Source organism: Zea mays, chromosome 4, assembly GCF_902167145.1.
Source record: "Zea mays cultivar B73 chromosome 4, Zm-B73-REFERENCE-NAM-5.0, whole genome shotgun sequence".
NCBI classification, from domain to species: domain Eukaryota; kingdom Viridiplantae; phylum Streptophyta; class Magnoliopsida; order Poales; family Poaceae; genus Zea; species Zea mays.
This window is the reverse complement of record NC_050099.1, coordinates 225,154,902-225,182,628: the sequence shown is the minus strand read 5'-3', so window position 1 is coordinate 225,182,628 and position 27,727 is coordinate 225,154,902. Positions and strand designations below refer to the sequence as shown.

The 27,727-nt window shown below is 52.9% G+C and overlaps 1 long non-coding RNA gene across 1 annotated transcript; it reads right to left on the bottom strand.

Annotated features, from left to right (window-relative positions):
* Positions 1–2,355: 2,355 nt before the first annotated feature.
* Positions 2,356–25,754, bottom strand: LOC103654666 (uncharacterized). The gene is made up of 3 exons (XR_566263.4): positions 25,657–25,754; positions 22,022–22,339; positions 2,356–2,936 (listed from the first exon to the last, which is right to left on the bottom strand). It is a non-coding gene; the product is annotated as an uncharacterized lncRNA (long non-coding RNA).
* Between the last annotated feature and the right edge of the window lie 1,973 nt (positions 25,755–27,727).

Genomic DNA, 27,727 nt, shown 5'->3' with positions numbered 1-27,727 from the left:
CAAGTTACTTTTGAATTTAAACCAACTGAAAGTATTTCTAAGTATATATGATTGCTTTCTTCTATTTTAACATTTTGGACCACATTTGCACAACTTAGGTTGTTTTTGCAAATCTTTTGGAAAAGTCTTTTTAAATTCTTTTGCAAGTAGCCAATGGTATAAGAATATGATTTCAAAAAGCATTTTCAAGATTTTGAAAATTCTCCCCCTGTTTCAAATGCTTTTCCTTTGGCTAAGTAAAAGCCCCCCTGAAGAAGTTCTCACCTTAGTTGTCAAGAGGGTTTTTGTAATTGAAATAACTCCTTCCCCTCTTTGAAACAGTTTTTGAAAACAAGGTGGTGGTGTGGTCCTTTTGCTTTGGGCCTATTAATTTCTCCCCTTTGGCATCAAGCGCCAAAAATGAAGAAACTTGAGAGACCTAATACTTCTCCCTCATTGAATATGATTGAAAGTTTATGAGGAGGGCAAAGGATAAATGATATCGACAGAGTAGTAGTGGAAGTCTTGCCTTTGCCGAAAACTCTATTTCCCTTTCAATCTAAGACTAATCATAGAGATACTCATGGAAGCACATTAGTCTTAGCTTTGGCACAAGAAGAATAAAAAATGCATTTGCACCAAATGAGAGAGACATGATCAAAGGTATAAAAAATTAGCTATGTGTGCAAGATTTCAATCAAAGTTCCGAGAATCTAAGACATTTAGTTCATTCCTAAGCTTGCTAAAAGCCTTTTCATCTAGGGGCTTGGTAAATATATCGGCTAATTGGTTGTGGGTGCTAACATAAGCAATTTTGATATCCCCTTTTGTTGGTGATCTCTCAAAAAGTAATACCGGATGTCTATGTGCTTAGTGCGGCTATGTTCAACGGGATTATCCGCCATGCGGATCGCACTCTCATTATCACATAGGAGAGGGACTTTGCTCAACTTGTAGGCATAGTCCCTAAGGGTTTGTCTTATCCAGAGTAATTGTGCACAACAATGTCCTGCAATAATATACTTGGTTTCGGTGGTGGATAGAGCTACTGAGTTTTGTTTCTTTGAAGCCCAAGACACGAGGGATCTCCCCAGAAACTGACAAGTCCCTGATGTGCTCTTCCTGTCAATTTTACATCCGGCATAATCGGTATCGGAATAACCAATTAATTCAAAGGTAGATCCCTTGGGGTACTAGAGCCCAAAATAGGAGTGTAAACTAAATATCTCATGATTCTTTTCACGGCCCTAAGGTGAACTTCCTTAGTATTTGCCTGGAACCTTGCACACATGCATACTTCATGGTGTATGGATCAGAGGCAGTGTTGCCATCAGACATAATTTTTGGAGCACCCAAGTTAACATTCGAAAGCATAGCAGAAGCGAAAGCAACCGGACTGGAGGAGGTTGGCATTCTAGAAGAAGAGCGTTTGAATGTCGTCATCCAATCGGCTAGGTACCAACAGATTCTGAGGCGCTACCACGACAAAGCAGTGCGGCACCGATCCTTCGCAGTAGGACACCTGGTACTCCACCGCATATTGGAGGAGAAGGACGACACAAATTATCACCGCCATGGGAAGGACCATTCATCATCGCAGAAGTCACCCGACCAAGATCCTACCGACTAACCCAGATGGACGAGACTCAAGTAGGAAACTCGTGGAATATCGAGCATCTCGGGAAATTTTACCCGTAGTAACACCGTAAACTCTAGATGGTGAGCTACACGTTGTAAACCAGAGATCTTGTTATCAATAAAGCTTTTGTGCTCGTCCACATACAAACAAATTCTCAAGTAGTGATCGGCTTAAGTTGAAAACGCCTTAAGTCGACGCAGCACGTTCACACATACATAACTTAGGGTGATTACTATACCTTGCTAACGGAGCAATCAGTTTAAGTCAGAAACGCCTTAATAGTCGGTGCGACACGCTCACGCATACATAACTTAGGGTGATTACTATACCCTGCTAACGAAGCAACCGACTTAAGTCGGAAACACCTTAAGTCAGTGCAACATGCTCACACATACATAACTTAGGGTGATTACTATACCCTGCTAATGGAGCAATCGGCTTAAGTCAAAAATGCCTTAAGTCGGTGCGACATGCTCACACATAAATAACTTAGGGTGATTACTATACCCTGCTAATGTAGCAATCGGTCTAAGTCGGAAACGACTTAAGTCAGCGCGACATGCTCACACATACATAACTTAGGGTGACTACTATGCCCCACCAACGCAGCAATCGACTTAATTCGGAAATGCCTTAAGTCGGTGCGACACGATCAATTAAGCAGCAAAAAGCCCAGGGCGCATACTATGCCCTACCCACACTCAACAAAGGAGAGTAACTCAACATTCGACAAGAGTTCAAAAAACCGCGAAAAATACCATCTCAATGAAAAGTTATTATCTGTTTGAACAAATCAATGTACACTCTCACTCTCTAGTTACTGTGCATGAGCATCCTCGCGAGGAACCTTGTCCACAGGGTCACCAGAAGCAGAAGGATTACTCAAAGTACCCGATGCAACGAGTACATCAACTACAATGTCATCAGGCACCACAACGCCAGGCCTCTTCATCAAAATCCGGCCAGCCCGGATAGCCTTATCCATTGCTTTGTCACACCATGCCTTCATGATAGCACGATCGTCCTCCAAGACCTTGATATCATGATGGGAAGCCTCTACATCGCGACGAGCAACCTCTAGCTCCTGCGACACAAGTTTCTTCAAGATGCGAAGCTCTCTGATGATGGGATCTTTCAAAGACAATGACCTGCTAAGTCTTGATATCTCGTACTGGGAGATTTTTAACTCATCTCTCTGGCGCTCCAGCTCTGACATGGTAAAGCGGTGGCTCCTCTCTAAGGTGGTGAGAGAATTGCTGGCGTCATGGTACAACTTGTCCAAATTGTCCCAAGAATCAAGAAGTTTCTGTATCTCCTCCTGCAGACAAGAGAGCTTCAGATATCAAAGCAAAAACACAAAACAAGATACTTTAAGACCTCAACAAGTTAACCCATGGGCTCTCTTTTCTGAGTCAAGCTTGGCATTCAGGGAAGAGTTCATAGCACGGGCATCGTCCAGGAGCGTGGTTACTTGATCAAGATCCGCTTGATTCTGCGCACACCTTTCCTCAGCATCAGAACACCACTGAATCAACGCCGAAAAAACAAGCAAAAGTAATCTGTGACATAAGCAGAAAAGCAACAGGCACAAGAAGAGTTATCAATCCACTAATGGTGTTCGAAGCTTTTAGATCATCTATTTGCCTTTGAAGAAGAAGAGGGTTCCACTGTGATGGAGATGAAATCTGCTCAGGAACAGGAGCGCCACACGACCTTAGCTGAGTCGATACCGAGTCTAGAATACTCTGTAAATATAAAAGTCAAAAAGGAAAACATCCACTGATAAGGGTAGAGCAGAGTAGGGATGCACATACCTGAAGGTTGGAAAGGAACAAGGGAAATCCCAGGGCTGGAGGCATCGAGATACTATCAGACGGAAAAGCAATGACAGAAGCAACATTAGGGGTAGGGTTAGACACCAAAGGAAGAGTGTAGTCCATGCTCAGTGCGACGCCCAATGGGATCTTAGCTCCAGGAGTACCCATCGAATCCTCGGTGCCAGGACCACCGACCTCTAAGGTGATCGGGCCAGTTGGGCTAATGGGAAAACTAGAACCCATCACCACAGCTTCCTAAGATAGAACCAGCGGCGACCCAACATGAACGTCCATGGAGACAGCTAAGGGAGAACCAGTCCTAGGACCCTCTTGGGCTAGATCATCTTCAGCTGCACCCTCGAGGGCTGGAGCATCCTCATGAACCGGAGCACCCTTGGGGGCTGGAGATGTATGGCAAACTGGTGGGGTTATTTGTCGCCTAGCCAGAAAACTAGCAGAGGGCGCGCTGTCCAGGATCTCTATAAGGACGTCGGCACCCCTAGCTTCAGAAAGCTACCGCGAAAGGTCCTCGAGAATAACCTCCTCCAGCACGTCGTCAATGGCGGACATTGTCATTCCCTGGAGGCTAACCAGCCCCGAGAGAGCTTGGTCTGTATCATCGTTGCTAGCCTTGTTGCGACTATTTCTATGAACCAAGGAGGGCACATCCTCTTCATCCTCCTCCTCCTCCAAAACATACCTACTGACTCTAGCGCCACCCCAACTTTCCATGTCATCTTCAAGATCGGCATTCGCTGTGTCATCACCAAGGTCTAGAGCAGCGGAGTCAGCCTCCAGTTCTAAGCGGGACGACCGCTGAAGCTTTCTTTTTCTCCTCGTCGTTTCAGGGAACACGACCGGGGAGCTCACCCGACATGTCCGCTTGCAGCAAGCGCTAACAGGGCTGCAAATTCTTTTCTCCTCATCGCATAGTCGTCCGAGTACAACATCTACTGATTCAGCTTGAACAGACCAGGTGACTCTCCAGCTAGTGCATATAGAATTGCGTTCATCTTAGCATCATAAGCAACAAATTGCATTTGGAAGTGGGTATGTCTCTTCTCCTCGGGAAAACCCCTGTACACGGTGACGAGGTCCTCGATTTCATCCGAAGAAGGTCACACTCTATGGCCTGGGCTCCCGTCTTGAACAGGCGGGTTGGACACGAACTCTAAAAAGGGCCTCTACAACAATGGAATGACACATTAAAAGCATTGAGGGTGACAATACAGAAGCTCGTGCATGCTAGCACTTACCATTGGGGGAAGATTCCAGGCAGAGTAAGAAGGAGGAGCACCAACATCCGAAATTTTACCCCTCAACATCAAATCAACTCGACTCAGGACATTCTCCTCGGATATCTGCTAATTGGTAACTCGAGAAGGGCCGTTCACCCCTGTGTACAAATAAGCCGGGTACACTCTATCCTTCAAAGGTTATATGTTATTATAAACAAAGTCAACAACAATAGCTTCAGCAGTCAAGCCCCTGTTCTTCAGTATAGATATCTCGGCAAGCAAAATCCAACTAGGCGTTCAAACGTCGGGTTATCTCCCAGAGCGAGCGTGCATCGATTTGTGATGGTTCTCCATGGTAAACCACTCGAAGCGCCATCCCTTGATACTATCCTTTAGTGGAATGTCAAGGTATTCAGTTTTCCTGCCTCGACGAAGCTCTAGACTGGCGCCTCCGACCAACTGATGTTGCCCCCTAGCCATTCCAGGCTGACAATGGTAAAGGTACTTCCACAAACCAAAGTGCGGAAAAACTCCTAGGAAGGCTTCACAGAGGTGAACGAACACGACAATTTCAAGAGATGAGTAAGATTGAGAGAATATAAGTCAAGGAGGCCACGGAAAAAGGGAGAAAATGGCAAAGACAACCCTCTGATGAGGAAGGGCACGAAAATAACCGCATCTTGAGTATCCTCTGTCGGGACGATAATTCCCCGCTAGATCCTCCATGAGCATAACTCTTTGGACAGAAAGAACACCAACCTCGACGAGGTGAAGAAGACCAGTCTCTGAGACAAAGGAAGCATAGTTACCGCAGAAAAGTAGTTGACTGTTGGGATCAATCGGAGGGATATCGGGCATGGCGACACCCTGTTTCCTCTTCCTAGGTGCCATCATGATCTCGCAAACAAAAAGGCTTAGGAACATTGCAAGAATGAGCGGGAGTTCGAGAGGCTAGAGTGCGACGAAGGACAAACAGAGTTAGGGTTCACGCACCAAGAAACCGTTGACAAAGATATATGCGAACACGTTAAGTTGGGCGCATCGTGGCAGGCTGGTGGCTCGGACCAGTTTTTGGCAAAACAGAACAAAATGGGTCAGACAGTGTTTCTGGTCGGGCCTACCTGAGTGTTTTCGAAAACTAAAATCGTCGACTGGGTTCACCAGAATCAATTTGTGAGGCAAAAATAGAGATGCAACGATCATATTTATGCTTGTTCCTGATATCCTTGTTCCTCTACTACTATAACTACTACTACAACAACAACAACAACTACTGCTGCTACATCTACATCTACACTATACTACTATTTATGCTGGTGGCATCTTGCCACCGGCGTTATCATCGTCGTCGTCGCCCTCGCCCTCGCCATCACCGTCGCCCTCGCCACTGCTGCCGCCGCCGTCCTCGGAGTCCGAGGAATCCTCCTCCTCTTCCTCCTCCGAGGAGTTCTCTGAGGAGTCCTCCGAGTCATCCGACCCTTCGAGCCCTACGCGCTCGATGGGCAGGATGTAGATCTGGTCTGCCACTAACAGCCCCATGGAGTCGTCTGAGTCGTCGGACAATGCCGCGGGGACACCGGGGCCAGCGAGCCATCGTACTCCGAGGAGAATTCCTCCTCCGAGACCACCAAGCCCCCAAAGTCCTCAGATGGAGGGCTCAGAGGGCGCTTGTGCTTTCCCTCAGACGAATGATGCTTCCCCTTGCCTCCTTTGCCTCCAGCCATTGTTCTCGGGGGTGAAGGGAAGAGGGAGGGGAAGAGGACGAGTTAACAAGTGCAAGTGACGAAGGCAACTGGGGGCGAGTGGGTTATTTAAAGGAGCCGGAAGACGACCGTTCGTTTCTCGCCCATTCGCCGAACAGTCACAAGACTTCAATAGCGGCTCAAGTCTCCAAGAAATGAGTCAGGTGGCTGGCACCGTTTCACATAACATGGCACCAGAAGGAATCAAAGTCAACCGCTCAGACACAGCGTTACACCTCCCCATCGCATTAGTTTACTATTTCGAGACAAGACAATGGACACCTTTCAGTGGATAGACACCCATTGGGTGTATCATCGGGATTTTGAGGTTTTCTAGAGCACCACGACCTGCAACATATACACAATAAATACACAACAACAAAGGGAGAGATTGGTCAAACTGAAGGAAGTCCAGACTCCATCGAGCACAAGTCCAATCAGTAGAAGCATTGAAGTCTTCGGTCAAGTGTCGTCCAACCAGGCTCCCCTTGGTTTGGGTTCATCCGGTCGGGCTCCAATTCGTCAGGGGGTCTGATCGGAGTGATTCTAAACCAAGCAATGTGTGGATAGATGTCACCGTCAAACTACTCCAAACTCTTTTGAAAGCAGGATGCGAAGACCTTTGAGTTGATTATTTCAAAATCAATTCAAAGCTCAGGGGCTACACCCATTGGTCGGTGCACCCAATGGAGACATGAAATCTCAGAGAGGAATGCTAAATTCAAAAGCGAGCAATGAAGAACTTTGAGCTGATTATTTCAAAATGAATTCAAAGCTCGGGGGCTACACCCATTGGGTGCAACTTCGGTGCACCCAATGGAGACGTGAAATCTCAGAGAAGAATGCTAAACTCAAAAGCAAGCAATGAAGAACTTTGAGTTGATTATTTCAAAATCAATTCAAAGCTCGGGGGCTACACCCATTGGGTGCACCTTCGGTGCACCCAACAAAGACGTGAAATGTCCAAGAAGAATGCTAAACTCAAAAGCGAGCAATGAAGACCTTTGAGTTGATTATTTCAAAATCAATTCAAAGCTCGGGGGCTACACCTAATGGGTGCACCTTCGGTGCACCCAACAGAGTCATGAAATCTCAAAAAAGAACGCTGAACTCAAAAGCGAGCAATGAAGACCTTTGAGTTGATTATTTCAAATCAATTCAAAGATCGGGGGCTAGTGGGGGCGGATATCCCCCGGGTCCACACGAGCACGAAAATATGTCCGGGGCCACACAGCAGACGCCCTCCTAGGGCGTCTCGTGGTGGGCGGGATAAAGGAAACTAGGAGAGGCAAGCCGGTTCTAATACAAAAGAGGCCCAAGTCCGAGTTAGCTGCTGCATGAGTACGGGTATGTCGGGCCGGGTTTTTTGCGCCCACCCGTTAGACTAAACCACCAGCAATAACTCGGACGCGTGAGTGCAAGATTTCCATAGTATAAAGGAAGACTGTTCGCTACAAATCAGGAGATAAGCAAGGAGATTGTAATCGACACCTGTGCAGGGGGCTCTCTCTGGTTGTATATATAAGGCCAGGAGGAACCCCTACCATTTTCATCTCACCCTCAACCCACCACTCTCATAGCCACAACCTGTAACTCACCTCAATACAGAAAACCACCACAGGACGTAGGGTATTACGCCTCTCGAAGCGGCCTGAACCTGTTCAAGCCCGAGCGTTTCTCTCATCGTGATATCGCATGAACCATCGAGTCACAATCAATGACGCCATCCTACTCAAAAGCACCATGAGGGTAACCCCGGGGTGTGCGGTGTCACAAACACCGACATTCCACGATGAGATTCTCCAAGCTCTAGATGGCTGAAATTGATGTTGGCGTAGCATGGGCTCTCGGAGCAACCGAACGCTTTAGGAACTCTGCCAACGCCCTCGGCAACAAAGGAATGATGAACAAGGCCTCCGAAGCCCAGACTCCTAGGACGAGCGAGTCTCTTGACATCACCTCGATCACTTGGAAGGTGGGAGCATGCAGCCAGGCTCACCACAACCCATTTTTGACAAGGCCTTTGAGGTATCAAGTCCTGTTCAGGGACCGTCGTTTGGCTACCCCCTGTCAGGGTCGGGAGACAGACCCGGTTTCCTATTAGATGGGACTAGCCACATCTCGACTCGAGAATGTCTCGTGATCTCACCGATCAAGGACCCCTCCTTGCTCTTAGGGAACCTCGAGGGGAGCCTCGCTGACACTGCGGTGCGCGTCGTGGCGTCAGTCCTAGCTCCACTTGACCCGCCATGCTAGAGATTGCCACCAACGACACCTCTACAATAGTGCCGAGGGTTGACTAGAGCGCTACGACAGTGCCGGCAACCAACGACGCCTCTATGAGACAACTGATCAAGTCTGAAGTGGGCCAGGAGCGGATCCCACCCCGTTGGAACTGAAAATAAGCGAGGGAGCATAGAGCACGCCTGACCCAGGGAGTGTCGGGGAGGTATGGAAGGGGCCAAACGATGACCATCGGTACAGCCGGCGCAGCGAGGCCGGTTTGACTCTGACGAGGATCGACACCCAAGCCCCCAGCCGTCATGGCTATAGGCTTTCTGTTGCCATATCCTGCGGGCACCCGCACGACCACACTACAGGCCCTCACTATCGCGAAGTACACTAGGGAATCGAACCCCGGTCCCTAGCTAGAGGACTATCGGCTTGTGTGTCATGCGCGGGGAGCGAATTGCGATGGTTTTATAATCCAGAACCTCCCCCTATTGTTAGTAGGTTCGGCGTTGACCTGGCTCAATACCCTCGACCCTGGGTGCATCTAGGGCTGGGTAGACCTAGAAGAGATTTTTCTTAGAAATTTCCAGGGCACGTACGTACGCCCGAGAAACCCATGGGACCCTAACGATTGTTGGCAGTAGTCGGACGAGGCACCGAGGGACTATATCTGACACTTTTCGCGATAATGCAACCAGTTGCCCAACCTCACGGACACCAACGTTATCAACGCCTTCACCTAGGGAGCCACCGACAAAACCTCGGTGCATAAGCTGGGACGGAAGACCCCACAAACGCCAAAGAAGCTTTTCGACATTGCGACGGGCCATGCATCAAGAGAGGACGTAGAGAGAGCCACCACTGGTAGTCGCAAACGGAAGACTGGGCGTGATAGGGGTCCAGATGAAGATGTCGACAATCACCTCAACATGAAGAGGAGAATAGGGTGATGAAAATGAGCCAATGTATCGGCGGCTACGATAAGCTGGACGTGAGGAAGGCCTCCAGCTGAGAAAACCCCTGATCACTTCGAAAAGCTCCTTGAAGCCGAATGTCCGAACCATCAGCATTCAGTCTGACATGGCTATGAGGACTACAAGTTACTCAGAGAATTCTTACGCATAACGACACCATCCGGGAGGGGGCTCAAACCTAAGGAGAACAAAAGGCCATAGGGAGCGGGACCTTTTGCCTTGCTAGGACCAGCCGCTCGCCGACCCTCAGGTAGTGCGACCAGTCCCTGGTCACCATCGGCCCTATCGGCGATACAGTACAATTAGCCAGGATACACGAGGTTAGAGGCAATAGGCATAATGACCTCTGTTTTGCCTCGAACGAACATCGTGAGTTTCGAGACGCGATCGCCTCCGACTGACCGATGGACCTGTTCCCCCTCTTCCGAGCGGTGACTAGCTAGCAATCTCTAGCTCAAGCCATAACACATTGAGTTGGGCCAGAAAAAGGGGAAGGCACCGGTCGACAGCAGGAACATCAAGCCGATGGGATGGCTCAATTCATGGCGAAGTCTCAGCGCCCTAGACCGGTTCTGAACCCCAACCCTGAAACGATTGTCCGCAGGGGCGGGCCCAGGATTTAGAGAATGGGTATTCGAAATTGTACTAGAGAAAAAAATTTGGATGGCCTAAAGCCTATCCTAATAGACTTTATACACATATATATATAATCGATTCACGTATAGATAGTCATAGCATAGATAGTTGTTGGGGCGAAGGCAAAGACGCCACCCTTCGCTCGAGGCCTTCGCTGCAGTCGTCGGTCCGACGGAGATAAAACGGGCAGGGACACCCTTCGCTCGACACGACATCAGACAAAGGCCTGCGACGAGGTCATCCCACCGTGCGGCCTCGTCCAGCTCGGAGGCCCACGTGCGATCCGGCCCATTGTAACGGGCCCTGCGTGGCCGCTGCGTGTTACGGGCCTAATTTGTAAAGGCATTCCTGTAATTACAGTCTGTAACCCTGCTTTATGGGAATATTCTGGGGATAACCTAGGTGTCTGAGGGCACATGCGTCCTTAACACAAGACGCTGGGCGGTCAGATACCTATAAATACCCCCGCACAGCGCCCGTGAGAGGCCAGATTAACAGAGCTATTGCCATCTTGCGCGAGAACCCTGTTAACGTCCCTGTTCACCCTTGTTGGATCCCCTTGCAACTGAGAGCAAGTTCCAACATTTGGCGCCCACCGTTCGTGCTACGAGAAAACCACCCGCGATGGCACCCAAGAAAGCTAACTCGAAGGCTGATGAGGCTGCGAAGGCAGCACTGCTCGCCGCAAGAAAGGGCAAGGCCCTCGCCCTCACCCAATCCACCCACCAAGAGGCCACTGAAGACGACGTTATCTGCACCTGCGAAGACGACACTCTCCGCACCTACGGCCCTGAAGGACAATCGCAGCCACCCCCAGGCTTCGCCCTACTGGAGGGCGCGGACCTCACCGAGGACGGTGAAGTCCTCGGCGTCTCAGCGGAAGAATAGCTACAGCTGCGCGCCCTGCGCCTCAAGAACCGCAATCTCCAGAGGCAGAAAGAGATACTGGAGGCCAAGCGCCAGCGCGTGTCCGCACTAGCCAAAGTGCGGCAAATGATACGCGACGAAGAGCAGAAGGCCCAGGACCTCGAGCGGGAGATCGCGCTGATGCAGCGCGAAGGCCACCTTGGCCTGCAGCACGGGCCACCCCTCCAGCAGCGCGCACAACTGGAAGACACGCGCGAAGGCCACCTCGGCCTGCAGCATGGGCCACCCCTCCAGCAGCGCGCACAACCGGAAGACCCGCGTCTCCCCCAGCGCGACCACACCTTCCCGCATGCCGCGCCATTCCAAGGGGTCAACTACCTCGACGAGCGAAGTCCCCTGGCGCCACACCTGCAAGTGATGCCTTGGCCCGCTAACTTCCGGGCAGGGACCTATCCCAAGTACAACGGCAGCACCGACCCAGCACAATACATAATGAGTTATCAGGTCGCCGTTGCATCTTCCGGAGGGGACGACGCCACAATGGCCAAGTCTTTCATCATCGCCCTCGAAGGCCCAGCTCTCACCTGGTTCACCAGGTTGCCTCCGCTGTCCATTGATTCCTGGAGAAGCCTCCGGGACAAGTTCCTACTCAACTTCCAAGGGTATCGCCCAGACACCGACGCCTTGGCCGAACTCTCGCTCTGCAAGCAGCTGGAAAAGGAGACCCTGCGGGAGTATTACCGCAAATTTTTAACACTCAAGTCACAGCTGCCCTCAGTTGATGACCAGATCGCTATCCACTACGCTATCAGTGGCCTTCGCGCCGGCGTCATCTATAGCCACTGCATCAGAGATCCGCCAAAGAACCTCCAGGAATTATATCAGCTGTTTGAAAAATACGCCAAATCCGAAGAGCTCCACCAGCGCAAGGTCGAGTCCCAACGGAAGCCAAAAGATGCTCCACAGTACAGCCGCACGTGGACGAGGACTCCGCAGCCAGACTCCGGTCGAGACGGCCGCAATCAACAGCAAGTGCACAACATCGCCAACCAGCACCCCGCTGCTGTCGCCCCTCGTCGCCAGGAATATCCCCTCAGGGCCGCGGAAATGGAACTCGCGGTAGGGGTCGGGGGCGTGCGTAGCCGCCGCGCCGATTCTACTGCCTCTTCCATGGCGAAGACTGCGCCCACCAAACCAAAGACTGCCCAGAAACAAAGGCCACCAGAGATAGGATGGCACGGGCGCAACCAGCCGACAACCCCAGAGTTGTCGCACACACTTACCAGCAACCCCCTCCACCATATATCCACGCCCCCGCCCCGCATCCACCGCACCACGCTTACCAACACCATCAGGAAGTACAAATCGTACCTCCCTCACCCCCACCACCACACCAGCAACATCAAAACATCCCCCACGCTCCAAAGCAGGAAGACTTCGCCGATCAGCCATATCGCGGCAGAAGCGGCAGAAGCGGGACCACTACCGCAGCATCAACCACGTCGCCGTCACTGGCCCAGTCGTGCAGACAAAGTGGTCCCACATACCGCTAACCTTCGACGCACGAGACGTCGACCTGCGCAGCGCCCCCCACTGCGACGCCATGGTTATCAATTGCAGCGTGGCAGGCTGGGACCTGCACAAAGTCCTAGTCGACAATGGCAGTCAGGCGGACATCATCTTCCTCCATGCCTTCGATCGCATGGGCATAAGCCACAGCCTGCTCAAGCCTTCGGACAACCCGTTGTATGGCTTCGGCGGCAAGGGCACCTTTCCTGTCGGCAAAATAGAGCTGCCTCTCTCCTTCGGTGTAGCACCCAATGCCCGAAGTCAGCAAGTAACCTTTGATATTGTGGATATGGTATATCCATACAATGCCATCATGGGCCGGGGCTCCATCAATAAGTTCGAAGCAGCCATTCACGGACTGTACCTATGTATGAAGATACTAGGTCCGTTAGGCGTCATTACGGTCTACGGCAATCAACAGACTGCGCGCAACATAGAGCGGGACTTCGTACCCGGTCAGAGAAACGTGCACTGCCTCACGGCCCAGCGCGAGGTCCCCGCGCCCGCCAGCCCAACTGATAAACAACACGACAAGGCACAACTGCAGAGCAACGACGGGACCAAGACTGTCCCCCTCGACCAGGCTACGCCCAAGCAGACAGTCACTATCAGCGAAGACCTCACTTCGCATGAAGAGGAGAAGCTCCTCTGCTGCCTGTCCAAGAACAAAGATGTCTTCACCTGGTCAGCCCTCGACCTGGTCGGGGTCAGCCGATCCATAATCGAGCACAGCTTGGGAATCGACCCTTCGGTGAGGCCGAAAAAACAGCGGCTTTGCAAGATGTCCGACGAGAAGACAGAAGCCGCCAAGGCAGAAGTGCGCCGCCTCCTGGAAGCCAAATTCATCGAGCCGGTGGCTTACCCCACATGGCTCTCCAACGTTGTGATGGTGCAGAAAAAGAGCGGGAAGTGGCGAATGTGCATCGACTTCACTAGTCTCAATAAGGCCTGCCCAAAGGACAACTTCCCGCTGCCACGGATCGACAAAATAGTCGATAGCGCGGCCGGATGCGAAGTCATGTCACTCCTCGACTGCTTCTTCGGTTACCACCAGATATACATGAAGGAGGAAGACAAGGCTAGCACCAGCTTTATAACACCCTTCGACACATATTGCTTCATCAGAATGCCGGAGGGACTCAAGAACGCCGGGTCCACCTTCTCCAGGCTTACCAAGACAGTGCTCGACGGGCAAGTTGGCAGAAATATATTCACATATGTGGACGACATCGTCGTCGCCAGCAAGAGCAAGGCGGACCATCTCACTGACCTCGCCGAGACATTCGCGAACATGCGAGACGCACGACTCCGTCTAAACCCGGAAAAGTGCGTCTTCGGCGTTCTCCAAGGCAAAATATTGGGCTACCTGGTATCACACCGCGGCATCGAGGCCAACCCAACCAAAATTCAAGCCATCATAAACATGATGCCCCTGCAGTCCGCTAGAGACGTCCAGCGCTTGACGGGGAGATTGGTCGCCCTCAACAGATTCATCTCCAGATCCGCTGAGCGAAGTCTCCCTTTCCTCAAAACTCTCCGTGGCGCAAAAGACTTCGCTTGGGGACCAGAGCAGGCAGCAGCCTTCGCCTCACTAAAACAGTACCTGTCGGAGTTGGCAGTCCTTACAAGCCCCGACTCTTCACTACCTCTGTTGCTCTATGTTGCGGCTTCGCCGCATGCGGTCAGCGCGGCACTGGTGCAGGAGCAGACAGTTGAGGGCGTGATCAGGCAGTGCCCAATTTATTACGTCTCTGAAGTGCTGACGCCGTCCAAATGTAACATGACAGAGCTGGAGAAGATTGCCTACGCAGTCGTTATGTCTTCGCGCAAATTGCGCCATTATTTTGAAGCATTCAAGGTCTGGGTCACCTCAGATAGGGGACTCGGCGAATTATTCAGAAACCCGGAAGCATCAGTGAGGATTGCTAAGTGGGCGGCCGAACTCTCCGGCTACCACATCAATTTCGAGCCCAGGACAGCCATCAAGTCACAAGTCCTGGCAGACTTCGTTGTCGACTGGACTGGGCCAATAACACAGCCGGACCCGTCCGCAGAGAAGGTTTGGACGATCCACTGCGACGGCGCATGGTGCCATGCGAGGGCAGGCGCCGCGGCAGTCATCACCTCGCCAACCGGAGTCAAACACAGATATGCGGCTCGCCTCAGCTTCGCTCTGGAATCCGACAGATGCACAAATAACATAGCAGAATACGAAGCAGTCATCCTCGGTCTCCGCAAGCTGAGGGCCCTTGGGGTCACCACCTGCATCATCAGAACATACTCCAAGGTAGTTGCCGGCCAGGTCGAGAAAGACTATGCAGCAAAGGACCCCGCACTCATGCAATACCTTGCGGCCATCCGAAGTCTCGAGAGACAATTCAAGGGATTCACTTTGCAGCATGTGGACCGGGCCAAGAACGAAGAGGCCGACGCATTGGCCAAGGCTGCCGCCAGAGGCGAGTCCCTGCCCTCCGACGTGTTCTACCATGTCATCGGCACACCAGCTGTCCGGAGCCCCGAAGGGCTCCAAATAACCAATGACAGCGAGGGCCACCGCATAGTCAACCTTATCATGACCGAAGACTGGCGGGCACCAATAACTATGTTCCTATAGGGGTATTATCACCCAACCGACACCAACGAGGCCAAGCGCCTCAAACATCGAAGCCGGGACTTCGCACTGATTGAGGGCCAACTCTACAAGAAGGGGGTCAGTCAGCCAATGCTCAAATGCGTCACCGAAGCCGAAGGTGTCCAGATCCTACGCGAAGTCCACAGTGGTACCTGCGGCTCTCACGCAGGGCCAAGGGCCCTAGCTGCTAAGGTGATCCGCCAAGGTTTCTACTGGCCCGCAATAATCTGCGCCGCAAATCGGGTCACAAGGTCCTGCGAAGCCTGCCAGAAGTTTTCCCCTCGATCAGGCAGCCCTTCGCAATTTACAAAGCTGATCGCCCACACATGGCCTCTCCAGCGCTGGGGCCTAGACATCGTCGGGCCCCTACCCACGGCTCAGGGGAACCTTAAGTTCGCCTTCGTCGCTGTCGAATACTTCACCAAATGGATCGAGGCAAGGGCTGTCTCCACAATAACATCAAAGACTGCCCAAAAATTCTTTTGGCAAAACATTGTTTGCTGCTTCGGAGTACCGTCCGAATTAACAGTCGACAACGGCAAGCAGTTTGACAGCCAAGACTTCAAAGATTTTTGCTTCTCCATCGGCACCAAGCTTGCCTTCGCCTCAGTCTATCACCCGCAGTCCAATGGAGTTGTGGAACGCGCCAACGGAAAAATCTTCACAGCTGTCAAAAAGATGCTCCTCGACGAAAAGAAGGGCAAGTGGGCCGATTTGTTACCCGAGGCGGTCTGGGCACTAAACACGACTGAGTGCAGGGCGACCGGGTTCACTCCTTTCCGCCTTCTATACAGATCGGAGGCCATGACCCCACAAGAAATAAAACACGGGTCCCCGCGAACAGTTCCTTCAGCAGTCCCCGACGTGGACGAGCCCACTTCAAAGGATCTCATCGATGGGGACCGAGTCTTCGCCCTGCAAGCTCTAAACAAATACCAAGCCCAGACAAAAGCATGGCGCGACCATGCAGTCATCCCAAGGGAATTCAACGAAGGGGACCTCGTACTCGTCCGAACAACTCGGATAGAGTCCAGGGGCAAGCTAGAGCCCAGGTGGGAGGGCCCCTTCATAGTCAAGACGAAAGCTTCCCCCAGCGCTTACAGGCTCACAACGCCAAGCGGCGAAGACCTGGAGCACTCCTGGAACATTGACAACCTCCGCAAATTTTTTGTTTGACTCATCAGGGCTGATTCGCCCTTGTAATTCGCAAAAACAATTTTATTCTGGCCCGCAATCTTTTCCTCCCGGGGGGTGAGGTTTTTAACGAGGCGGAGCCATGTAATATACAAGTGAAAAATCCCTCGCAAAAACATGCGTCGAAAAAAGACCGCGACGACGGTCTTCGACATTCGACCAATACGAAGTCACCACGAGGCTCAGCGCTAGCCACCCTCGCGTGCGACAACTCCGTGCAGAAGTCGCCTAAGGGTGCAGCCGGATTAGCACAACAAGTGCGAAAAAACGAAGTCTACCGCGAAGACTTACCGTGCAGAAGTCGCCTAAGGGTGCAGCCGGATTAGCACAACAAGTGCGAAAAACCGAAGTCTACCGCAAAGACTTACCGTGCAGAAGTCGCCTAAGGGTGCAGCCGGATTAGCACAACAAGTGCGAAAAATCGAAGTCTATCGTGAAGACTTACCGTGCAGAAGTCGCCTAAGGGTGCAGCCGGATTAGCACAACAAGTGCGAAAAATCGAAGTCTACCGCGAAGACTTACCGTGCAGAAGTCGCCTAAGGGTGCAGCCGGATTAGCACAGCAAGTGCGAAAAACCGAAGTCTACCGCGAAGACTTACCGTGCAGAAGTCGCCTAAGGGTACAGCCGGATTAACACAACAAGTGCGAAAAACCGAAGTCCACTGCAAAGACCATCCGCGCATAAGTTGCCCGAGGGCACAGCCGGACAAAGCGTAACAAAAGCAAAAACGACCACACCAAACTGTCCGCGCCAAGACCGACTATATACGCGCCAGTCCAGCATAACAAATACACCTGACCAAGCACGTAACGCCTTCGCGAACATAGCCAAATGTGCGAGGGCACACAACTTCATCATACAAGCCTTTACACATGTACAAACGAGGGCATCACACTCTACATCGGCTCAACCTTCGGAATAATTCCCATCTCCCTATAGTTAAATAACATTATCCTAAGCTCCTCACCCGCAAAAAGACTTCGCAATTCCCCTTCACCTGTACTCGCGGCGGCAGGCAAGGACAACAGTTCCTGCCGACCAGCCCTACTCACACGAAGCCGACCGCCCTCCGCCCCGCTCACCCTACGCCTCGCAACCGCCCTTCGCCGCCTGCGCCCAGTACTTGGACCAGGCACATCTTCTGTGTCCGCAGCGTGCGGTGAAGCCTCCGCCGCTGCCACATCCAAGGCCGCAAAGTAGTCCAAGTCCTCCTCCGACGACTCCTCAGTCCACTCAACCGAGCTCCCAGAGTCAGCAAAATCAGAAAACTCAGATGCAGACCCATCATATTTATTACCACCATCCACGATCGAAGCCGCCAAAAAATTAGTAGTGGCGGTTGCGTGCGCAGGCCCAAAATCTTGAACCTGCGCAGCAACCAAAATTCAGCAACATATCCAAAATTCCCTAACTATCCACACCCACTACGCCACCTGCGAAGACCCAGCCGTCGCGGGAGCCTCCGCCGTTGCCTCCGCTGTCGCCTCCGCCGCCACCGTCGCAGGATCTTCAGCCCTCGGCGTAGCGGCTGCGGGGGCATCAGGAGCGCCTTCGGCGGTCTCTGGGGGCGGGTCTCCGCCGGCCACAGCAGCTGCGGGGGCATCCGGAGCGCCTTCCGCAGTCTCCGGGGGCGGCTCCAGGGCGGCCCCGGACACGGCCTCCGCCGGGATCGGCTCCGGGTCAGGCAGCGCGCTGTTCAACACCCCGAAGTCATCCACCCTCTCGCCACGCGCCGCCTAAGACACAGCACACAAATTCAGCAAACCCACACATAGCCCACATCCAGCAAACGTCAAACAATAGCCAAACGTTACCTGAGCCCTCGCCGTCTCGGCCCGCTCCCTGACCACCTCGAGACCGTGCGGACCCCACATCCGGTCGTAGATGGCTCCGGCGGATTCCTTCACTATGGGGTCCTCAACCTTGTAGATATCTCGCTCAAAATCTTCATCAGCTTGGTCGAAGACCTCAAAGTGCCGGCACCCTTCGCGAGAGAGCGCGTTCATCGCCCCCTCGCAGGGGACCAGGGAGGCATACGACATAAACCCCTCCACGATAGTGGGGAGTGCCTGCAACTCCTCCTGTACCCACTCCAGGCAGCGAAGTCCGGGCTCTCGGTCCGGCACTTCGAAGTCACCGGTCCGCGCGCCCAGCTCATGATATGAATCCATAAGCTGTTTGCGCGTCCGCTCAGCCTCCGCGCGCGTCGCGGCCTCGGCCCTCTCCACACGGCCCTCCAGGGCACTGAGCCGCTCCTGCAACTGCTCGGCGCGCTCCCTGGCAAGATTGCCCTCCGCCCGCGCCAGATTGGCCTCCGCCTGCGCAGCCTGCGCCTTGGCGAGGGCCTCATTAGCCTCCCTCCTCTCCCCCGCCAGTTGGCGCCGGAGGTCAGTCTTCTCCCCCTCCAGTGCGGCCACCTTGTCCGCCAGCTTGCGGCACTTACTGTCGGCGGCCGATTTTTCCCGGACGGCGTCAGCATGTTGCGTCCGAAGTCTCTCGACTTCGGCAGACACAACTGCCGTGAGGGCCCCCGACGCCACGCGGTCTGCGAAGTCAGTCGCCTGCAAAACACCCGTAAGACCTCGGCCCCAACAAAGCCGGCAAAAAAAAAACCCGAAGTCTAGCTCAACGGACCTGACTTAGCGCCTCCTTCATCTCCTTCAGCCGGCGGGACACAGCGCCCGCCTCGTCCCTGACAGCCACGAGTGTCGGCATCTCGCCTCCGGCACTAAGAGCACCGCCCTTCGCCTTCAGCACTACGACAGCCGCTGTGGTCGCCGCGGCAAGCGCAACAATAACAAGTTGGCCTTCGTCCGACCCTGCGACGTATCAACGAATTAAAAAAAACGAGCCAACGGCTTACCACCAAGATAGTCGTCCACACTAATGTCAGTGGCGAAGTCGGCGACGGCAACCCTCGGGCCGCCTTCGCGACCTCCGGCACCCTGCTGGACGCCGGCAAAGCCTTCGCGGGCCTGGAACCACCGGCGCCAGCTGCAGCCTCCGGCGCCTTGCTGGATGCAGGAACGGCCGACTTTGCCGCCAGCGGCGGCTTGCCTCCACCGGGGGCAGCAGCCTTCGCAGCCCCTCGCTGCCTCTTCGGCCTGGCTTCATGAAGCCTGACAACCGCCTGGCGCTTCTGTGCAGCTCCCTGGTGATCCTTGTCCATCACTGCCGACACAACATCAGCAATATTCCGTCCGTAAGGAAACACTTTCCATTCACGAACCATGCGGGATGTAAAAAAGTCTTCGCCGGCCGCGCGGGGGATAGGAACATTCCTAGGCCACCAACCCCCGGTAACCCTCAGCATCCGCGCCGAAGACTCCCGGAGCTCGGGCGAAGACATCCTTCCCCCCGGGGCCGCGCATGTCCTCATCAACTCTCTAGCAAAACCGTCGGAAACCCCAAGTCCTCCCATAACAATACCTAGTTTCCTCTTCTTAGAGGATGGGGCGGCCGCCGGCGCAGGGTCGTCTCCGGACTCTACCACCGGCTTCTTCCCGCGGCGGTCCACATCATCTTGGCCCGGATAGCCGTCATACGGCAGTCGATTCAATTCAAAAACCATGTTCAAACGGTCATTCGACCCGCGGATATCCCAGCTACGCTGGCTCTCTGTCCTCGGCACGTACCGACCAACGATCCGCACCGCCCCATCCTCCACCTCACGCACAAAGGCGGCCGGATCGCGGCTTTGCAGATCCAGCGCGAAGGCAGGACTTCGCACCAGCTTCCCACCATGGGAAGGCATCTGGCGAGGGCACACTTCGCCCAACGCCCAGCCATGAGCCAAGGGCCATACCCCGTACGCCACGAATTCTTCAACCAAATCGCGCCCACTGCTCAGGCCGGCGGCGCACCGAAGGGCCCCTTCGTCCGCATCCTCCTCCGCCACCTCAAAGGGCAGGTATGCTGAGTAAAAATGCGAGCACATCTCGGACACGGGGAGCCCCTCATGGTCTTCGATGGTACCCTCCGCGACGTAAAACCAGAACTCATTCCAGTTGCCCCACTTGTTGCGGGCGCAAGGAACCAACTCGACTACCTGCATCGTGGTCTTGCCGGTCTTCGGCGTAAACGTACAGGACCCAAACTGGGCAACTTCATCTCCAATCATCCTCTTCTGCCAGTGCAGGCAATAGTACTTCGCAAAGACTTCGACTGATGGTTGTCCGCCGTACGAAGTCGTCGCCCAAACATACTTCGACAAAGCCACCACGGCGTACGGAGTCAGCTGATGGATCTGAACGTTGAATCTACGCAGCACTTCTCCAACAAATCGGTGCGCAGGCAGGCGGAGACCGGCGACGAAGAACGCCTCGAACACAACCAACTCTCCTTCCGGCTCGGGAACTTCCTCCGTCCCCGGGACGCGAGCAACTCCGCCGCCAAAGTAACCCAGCCACTGCATATCTTGCACGAGGACCGACGACATCCGTGACACACCAAAATCCACCGTATCGCCGGCACGCAACTCCTCTACCACCAAAGTGCTCGGCGTCTCCTTAGACGAGGCATCGGCCGGCGGCGAGGCGTCGGCCGGCGGTGTAGCGGCAGCAGAAGAAGAGGACGGCATCGCTACGTACCGTCGGCGGCGGCGGGCGGTTTGCTTCACTCGAGCCAGATCTCCGGCGAACAAGAGCAAGGAGGGCAGACGAGCAGCAAGACGGTGGAAAAGGTGGCTAGGGTTTTCACGGAGCGCGGAAAGTGGAGTTCAAAAAGCGCCGACCCCCGCCCCCTTTTATACACAGGGCGCGGCGCTTCGGGAAACCCGCAGTCCAACAGTACGGAGTCAATCAACGGTCATGTCAAAAACCCCCGCGGAACCACTTCGAGTGAGGGCAGCGTCTCCGCCATCTAGCGACGTCTTCGGCACTAGATGACTTTGTCAAACTGGTCCCTCGGAGGGCAAATGTTGGGGCGAAGGCAAAGACGCCACCTTTCGCTCGAGGCCTTCGCTGCAGTCGTCGGTCCGACGGAGATAAAACGGGCAGGGACACCCTTCGCTCGACACGACATCAGACGAAGGCCTGTGACGAGGTCATCCCACCGTGCGGCCTCGTCTAGCTCGGAGGCCCACGTGCGATCCGGCCCATTGTAACGGGCCCTGCGTGGCCGCTGCGTGTTACGTGCCTAATTTATAAAGGCATTCCTGTAATTACAGTCTGTAACCCTGCTTTATGGGAATATTCTGGGGATAACCTAGGTGTCTGAGGGCACATGCGTCCTTAACACAAGACGCTGGGCGCTCAGATACCTATAAATACCCCCGCACAGCGCCCGTGAGAGGCCAGATTAACAGAGCTATTGCCATCTTGCGCGAGAACCCTGTTAACGTCCCTGTTCACCCTTGTTGGATCCCCTTGCAACTGAGAGCAAGTTCCAACAATAGTCATAGCATATAATAGAACATACACAATACAGAAGTAGTAAACTAAATCAAAACTCATGTAAAAATAATAGGTCAGAAGAACATTAAATAGTATAAGGAAGCTTACATATTACAAGACAACCTTCTGATCCTTTAAGCTTTGAAATTGAGTGGCAATGTCCTCATCCTTGACTTGCAAGAAGAATTGCCTTTCAATAAAAGTAACCAAGCATCCATTTAAATTTTTTTGTCCCATCTTCCTTCTCAACTCTCTCTTGTTCTGCGGGTGTTGCATTACTAGCTTCAGTCTGTCCTTGAAATATCACCAATTGCATCTCTCTTTCATTGGAAGATGGAGCAATAATAACCTTCTTTTTTGCAGCAGCTCTTGCTAAAAAAGCTCTCAAATCAGTGGTAGCACTGCTCTTCCTCTTCATTTTCAAATCTGCAAATAAATCACAATACACTCAATTCAATGCCTAGTCTAAAACAAATTAAGATACACTCAAATCACAAATTAGTGAAACCATTCAAATGGTCAAACAACTAAACAGGACCTCAACTTCAACTTCACAAATCGGCAGATCGCGGACGGCTGTCTTGGGCTCAGGATCGACCTCGACGGCACAACAGTGAAACAGTGAAGTCTGAAACGGCTCTGCGGCTGCCGTGTGCCGTGCCGGCTGGGCCTGGGCGGGCAGGGCAGCTCCATCGTGGCTGGCGCCTGGCAGCGAGCGGCGAGCGCTTAAGCGCGCCCTGGCCGATGCCCGATGGTCGTGCGGCGTGCGTGGTGCGCCCGTCACTCCCTCAGGCGTCAACCCTTGGGCCCTGGCGCCCGTGTTGCCGTGGCCGAGCCGCCGAGGCCGCCCGCTGATGGCACCTCGCCGCCTCGCGCGTGTCGCACCTGCCCTGGCGCCTTGGCGGCTGCCGACAGCCGGCTGTTGACTTGTTGAGACTGAAGCGCAGCTGGCAGACTTAGGGTGTGTTTGGTTTGACTTTTGGCTTTGGCTTTTGCCCCCCTAAAAGCCAAAATCCAACCAAAGGGCTGGATCCAGAAAGCAGCTTTTTCTAAAAGCCGACTTTCTCGTAGTGCAAATCTGAAAGCACCTCTGGACCTGCTTTTAGTGGCTTTTCGGATGGAACTATGAAAACATATATCGAAGAATTTTTAACGACTTTTAGTGGTTTCCACCAAACAGTTTTTAGCTTTTTAACAGCTTACAGCCTACAGCAGCTTTTTCCACAGCTCACAGCCCACAACAACTTTTTTTCATAGCCACAGCCCAACCAAACAGACCCTTAATGCCTAATGGGCCAGATGGGCCGAGTATGGAAAGAAGTAAGAAACAAAGCCTAAAACGAATTTGGATCTAAATACTCAGCACTCATGTATTTTTCAATATTTCAGAGTATATATATAGCATATACATGTATATATATTTTTTTTTGCCAAAAATAATGGGTATTCAACTGAATACCCTTGTTTCAAGGTGGGCCCGCCCCAGATCGTTCGGGGATGTCGGACAGACGAAACCAAGGAAGAAGGGAGATTGTCAGTCTCTTCGCACCTTATTTTCTATGTCTTTTACATCTATCTTGTGAACTCGATTGTTCTAACGAATCTTTTTCCTTTGTCCATGCAACTGACATAGGACCCCAGAGAGCAGAAGGGACGAAAAGCTGGCCAAGCCACCGACTGGAACGTCCCACTAGAGGAGCCTGAACGAGTGCTCAAAGTGTCCAACCTGGTAAGACCTCAAGCTCCTTCTATTTCCTTTATGAGGGGATAAAAAACCGCAGTAGAATTGCCAAAATTCGGGGGTCCGAAAGGCCAGTCCACAAGGTCTCGTGGTCACCTCAGCGAAAACTAGAGTGAGGGGCAAGCAAGTGACGAGCACACTAGCGACCAGGACCCTGATGCGCAAAGCGCGAAGGGCATCACCAACTTGTGTTTGAGTCCTTGGAATGTGTGACTCATGATTTATCACGAAGATACGCAACGAGCCGTCGAGTCCGGTCGAACAGAGTCAGCAACTATATGATTCGGTGACTAGGAGTATGAGGACGGTCCCCTAGCGAACCTCGCGCTTGGATCCTACGAAAGGTCTTAGGGCCTCACTTGGATTACCCATTTGCAGCTCACTACGCACCATTGCTTGACCATCAAGGTAAGTGTGGTTCGGGTCACCTCCCCTCATCGCTGTGGAAGGGATGCGCGGGGGAGAGTAAAACAAAAAAAATACGAGATGACGCCTAGATGGATCTCTGCATCGAGCAGAGGCTCGGGGGCTCGCCTCGCACGAGTATGGTGAATGGGAAAAAGTCGCACTTATAGCGCCCCTCAGACCGTGATAGAGTTTAGTACCAACCAGGGTCCAAGGGGCCCAACGACCATACACATTGTAGGAACAAACATGCCACAAAGCATGTTTATGGGAGATCACATATTATCTCCTCCACCGACACCACCCCGAGCACGGAGTTCGTCGTGGCGTCAAAGCCGCTTGTTAGGAGTTCCAAGTCCATTGACGTTGTCTCGATAGGTAGGCCGTCAACATCAAGAATACGATCATCGTAGCAAAGTTGCGTAATGGGGAAGGTTGTCACTCCGCCATGGTGAATCCCAAACTCCAAAGCCTCATGAACACACTCCGGGATGTCAAGGAGACACGACATCTGATTCCTCCCCCGCACACAAATGGACCTTGTAGCCCGATCAACGCATAAGAAAAAGGCAACACTTCGAGCCTAGGACTTGTGATGAACCACTAGGTAGTCAGGGATCTAGAAAACATCGAGAACCCAGAGGTCGGACCATGATAGCTTACATGCCCCTAGGTCATTAAGAACCGCTAGCCGCGATTGTAGATGCCACGCCTCATCATTAGCTGCCTCTAAGATTGAATGTACCACACTTAAATCCCTCAAAAGAGCATCATCGGTCCTCTCTAGAGGGATCGACAAGGTGACTGATCAAGGCACATCGCCTTCGCGCCTCAAGAGAGGCGAACAACATCTTGGAGAGTATGCTAAGGGTTAGTTGCCAGAAGGGTGAAAGGGAACCCATGAGGAAAGATGGGACGAACGCACCTTCCCCTCGGGTGGTCGCTTCTTTAGGAGCTGTCCCGATCCATGAGCGAAGGAAAGCACGAGCTAACAAGAGATCCACAGAGGGGAACACTTTTCCTTCTCCCTCTCTCTCTGTCTCCCTATCTCTCCCTCTTGCGTATGCTCTTAAAGAGGGGAGGTACCCGACCGAGCTTGTATAGAATAATAGAGAAGGGGTTCGAAAGCCCCACAATGCTAGAAACCAAAAAGAAAGAATCTTTTTCATACATTATTATTATAGCCAAATGAATAGTGCCGAGGCATAGCACACCACAGTGAGCCGACACCCTAAGAACGATGCGGAAAGCTACGTTGTTGTAGCCTTCCAGCAGGTCCTCCAACCATTCATCTGAGAGGGATGAAGGGGACCAACGATATCCTAAAGGTTGTAGCCCAAGCAGACCTACACCATAAGTAGCGCCACCGCGACCCCACAATGAACGCCAAAGTCTGCAATGTCCCAAACGTGGTCCGGGACGTTATCCAGTGCTCGATTAAAGATGCACCATGAGCCCCAGCGTAATCCACAAGCTGGCCTAAGCGGTAGAGCAACATCTCGAGCTCCGCTTCCAAGGATGCCACGAGAAACGGGGAGAATAAGAAAAGGGGACAAAGGAAGAAAAAACAATAAGAAGCAAGAATCAAACAACTTACCCGCGACCATCGGCCTCGGCAAGCTGCACCCATAGGCCGTAGCAGCTCGGCTTCAACCTCTACGGCCTCCCGCGCCACGCGAAAGGCATGGCACCCCCCCCCCCCCCCCCCCCCCCCCCCCCCCCCCCCCGAGCCCGACCGAGATGCAGTCTCTGGGTCGACTGTGACCACACTGTCGTGGGGAACGAATAAAGCAATATCAGGCAAAGAGAGGAGGCCGGCAAGCCCGAGGAGAGAAGCCTACCTTGGCTTGTGACCTACGGAGCGTGACATCTGGAAACACTCAAAGTTCGATTGTTGGCCTGGTTGTTGATAAGTTCAAAAGACGTGTCAAGGCCGACCAGGAGGGGAGCGACCGCTCAAGGTTTATAAAGGGGGCGGAAGGGCGCCCGACTCCACCCCAGTAGGCTGACGATTGTGGCACCAATTTCTGGGGAACGCCACAGTTGCTCGGGGAACAAGCTGACAGGACACACGTCTGACCCTTAATCAGCACCGGAAGGGAGACAATCTCCCCTCGGGGCTCGGGGGCTACTATCGAGGAAACCATCCCCGATCCCTAGGACCCGCCGGTCAGTAAGCGCGCTATGGGAAGAACCCCTAATCACTGGGGCCCATTAATCAATCGAAAGAGGCAGGTGAACCAACCTGGAAGAACCCACCCCCGGTTGAACCCCACAGCACCTTGCCTAGGGCTAGGCGTGGCGGAGCCTGACAAGGGAGGACAGACGTGTCGGAAGGAACTGGTTGAGTGGGTCCCGCGCCCGGCTCCGGACTAACCCGCCATAAATGACTGGCCGCATTAACCATGCCTGGCACCGAGTCGTAGCATGGGCATCGGTCAGCTTTCCACTCATGACCTACTAACCCCTCGGGTCGCATAGCACTCATGACCTTCGAGCCCCTAGACTGAGACGCATTAATAGACCATGCACCCTCGGACTGCGGCGCGCTTATGGCCTATTGGACTAGGCCTGAGTGCGCAAACCTCCCGCAGGGCACTAAACGACAAACTGCACAGATCCCTAGGCTACGAAAGCCAGGGGTTGGCATAGCCAAAATGATGGCGCCTGGGACCATCGCTACTCCCACGATAAATACGTGGCAGCCATGCAGCCCCGGGCCCCGTGAGTACGTGTGGACTCACCCAGGGTAAAACATTGTTTTTACCCTTGCCTTATAGCTCCTTCCTATGGAAGCCACCGCTGGCAGACCCCTGTCCTGGCCTATAAAAGGGAGAGGCTGGCCTCTAGGTAAGAGAATCGGGAAAAAAGGAACAAAAGGACACTTGGAGACAACCGGACGCCTTCAGACGGAGACGAACCCGCAAGGATGAACATGAGGAGCGCCGACGAGGACCAGGAGGTCGGAGCCCCGCCAAGCCAAGACATAGCTAGGATTCCACCTTACGGCTTCTAAGCTCCACTTCCACCCCGATAAGAGATCAAGGAGCCTCTCCTCCCTCTCTCGACTGCATGTAACCCCTACTACGAGTTTGATCATCAATGGTGCTAGTAGCGCAAGCCACCGATGACTAGATGTAGGGACGTTCTGCCCGAACCAGACTAAATCTTGCGCCCTCCACGCACACCCTCCGGAGTCCGGAACGCGCACTAGAAATTTACTTTTCGGAGCGATATACAAAACACCGACACCACATTTCTCCAGTCGATCTATTGTCCAACACCTCCTTAAATCAGCTAAACATAGAAAAAAAATACATTTAGGAGGTGACGAGGCCCTCTAGATTCTTTCGCAATGTTCAGATCGGGACGACCCAAGGAAGAGACCATCATAGGTTGCTTTGGCTGAGTATTTTCCATTAGTAGCAAACCTGAATATATGCTTGTCATCTATGCCTGGTTGTAGCTGGATTGTTTGAAGTGCATCCCAGAGATCAAGGACATCAACCAACACTCCAATGGTCAAGGCCTCTTAAATATCATTCAACCATTTTCTATCTATTAAAGCCTCATGAACAGTTTTGTTGTTCTTAATCTTCTTTGGTACAACTGCCATCAATCTAGGAGCAAGGTCTTCAATTTTCTTTCCATGAATCCAACGATCTTGT